Below are 2,397 nucleotides of genomic sequence, written 5' to 3'. Positions count from 1 at the left end.
TGGTATATATATATATCCCATCACATTTCAAATGCTCACAACTGCTATACTTAGCAGGAGAAGGAGAGGGAGCCCACAGGGAGGAGGAAACAGTCTCTACAATTATATGGCACTTCTGAATTTTCAATACCAAGGACTCATTTCTAAACATCAGGTTCACAGACAGAAGCTATCCAGCTCACCATTAATTGGAATGCACGTGCAATATGAGAAGGAGCTGCTGGGCTTAGAAAACCACATACATCTTATTTATCTCTAATTTTAAAATAATTTGTTGCCTTGTTGGAGACAGTGGATCATGGGCAATTCCAACTGGTGCTGGGGATTTCAACACTTCCAAAAGATGTGGACAAGAGAACTTTACCAGGCACCAGAGGGGTTTTTCCTCAGGCAGGATGCCCCCGCTGAAGTCACCTTTGAGCTTCGTTACAAGTTTATAGTGTGCAAATTCTTGTTGCAGTTGAGGAATCATCTCCAAAAGTTTCTTGAGTTACTCTTTGGACTCCCTCTGTTTCTATTGTGTTATCACAAAATGATCCTTGAATTCATTTTTATATCTAATTCAGTACTTCTTTCCTAAAAAGGTGTTGTAGAGTGATTCTCAAAGGTCTGATTTTGCTGTTTAAAAACATTAGCCTTCAGAGAGTCCAGGGGCCGGCTCTTCAGGTCCGTCTTCACTGTCTAATGGTGTTTGAGAGCAGTTGTCAGTGCCTAACCGGAAGGGGCACAGGGCTGTCCCACCTGGAAGAAGAAGTGAAGGTGCTCTGTCTGGAAACAACCCCACAGGAGTAGGTCTGAACTGATTTGGCTTTGTGTGCTGTGTTCCCAGGCAGTTCGAATCCAGACTGAATTCTCCTTAGCATTCAGGAAGCTGATTGTCACATTGTTTAATGCTCTCTGAAGAACTTTCTTAAATGAACTTTTGAATTCTTCCATATCAAAAAAGTCAGTGTCTTCATCTGGTCCTTTAGTCATCTGAAAAACATCTCAAATTTTCTGGTACTGATGAACTCGGGTATGAATAGCATCTAAAAAGGCCATATCCTTGATATGTGCACATTTTTCACACAGCAGAAGCAAGTCCTGAACCAAGGATTCCTTTTTTCTGCCAAAAGTTTATGGTCTGCAGTTGGTGTTTAGACAACAAAACAAAACCACCCAGGCTTTTTTAAAATTTTATTTTATTTTCTCATTGAGTTTATTGGTACATTTTAGGTATACATTACAGTTACATTCATCATTGACAGCTCTTGGTTCTCATTTTTCCCCCTTATCCCTGCCCTCCCTTCACCCCTTCCTCCCTTCCCTATTTTTACACTGTATTAAAGCATGACAGTGAATAATTTCTTTCTTTTTTTTCCTTTGGTACCAGGGATTAAACTTGGGTCCTTGTGCTTGCAAGGCAGGTGGCAGAACCACTGAGCTAAATCCCCAGCCCTTAACCCAGGCTTTTAAAATTGTCATCATTTCAGATATGGGGATTTTTTTCTTTTTCTTTTTTTTAACCTTTTTTGAAGACAGGATCATGTTATGTGTTCCAGGCTGGCCTTAAACTCACTATGTAGCCCAGGCTGGCCTCAAACTCATGATGATCCTCCTGCCTCAGCTTCCCCGGTTCTGAGATTACAGGTGTGTGCCACCATACCCAACTGACATGGAGATTTTAAAGATGGTCCTCCTGATAAACTTGGCAGGAGTCTCATCCATCTCTTTGGCATAGCCTACATCTTCAAAGTCACCGATGTTTCTACTTTTTAAAAAATATTCTTCCACCAAAAATAAAAGTGCCAAACCTCTTCCAAAAAACCCAGCCTCCCTAATTTGAAACCATTTTCTCTGAGCACTCGAGATAGCATATATATCAGGCCCATTCTTCTTAACAAGCTATCTTGTGAGGCTTTTCTTAAGCCAGAGCCTCCAAACCTTAATATACAAATTCCAGGCAGGTCCTCTCAGGCGGGCTCTGCCGCCCTTCATCACAATGCATGCAGAGGTAACTGCTTACTGACCAGTATCTTTCACTGAAGCCCAAGCTCGGAAAGAGGTGATTCTGTTTTGCTCGTCACTGAATACTCTGTGCTCCATGTTTGAACGCAGTGGCAGCTGAATTGGTATTTGCTGAGTCCCTGAATCATACCATTCTTTTATAAGCGAAACAGTTCAGGAGAAGTATAAATTATGTTGAAAAACTGTACCATATATTTCACCTGGTAACAGGCTTAGTAAGCCTGGCTTATTTCTAAGCCAGTATGTGCTGCCTAGATATTGCGGTCTCTATTGTTTAGGACTGTAATAAGTCTGAGTGGCTTTCACTCTTCGGGAACAGTTCCACAGCAATTGTTCAAATTAGCCACTCTGTTTAATTTGTTGGGGGAGGAGATACTGCCAGGGAAAGGA

At 41.5% G+C, this 2,397-nt stretch overlaps 1 pseudogene; it reads right to left on the bottom strand.

Annotated features, from left to right (window-relative positions):
* Window positions 1-226: 226 nt before the first annotated feature.
* LOC104850187 lies at window positions 227-1,707 on the bottom strand (annotated as a pseudogene).
* Between the last annotated feature and the right edge of the window lie 690 nt (window positions 1,708-2,397).

The sequence above is a fragment of the Fukomys damarensis genome, unplaced genomic scaffold, assembly GCF_012274545.1.
Source record: "Fukomys damarensis isolate Sample0158 unplaced genomic scaffold, DMR_v1.0_HiC HiC_scaffold_26, whole genome shotgun sequence".
NCBI lineage: Eukaryota > Metazoa > Chordata > Mammalia > Rodentia > Bathyergidae > Fukomys > Fukomys damarensis.
The sequence above is the reverse complement of the archived record's forward strand: the minus strand, read 5'-3'. Positions and strand labels throughout refer to the sequence as shown.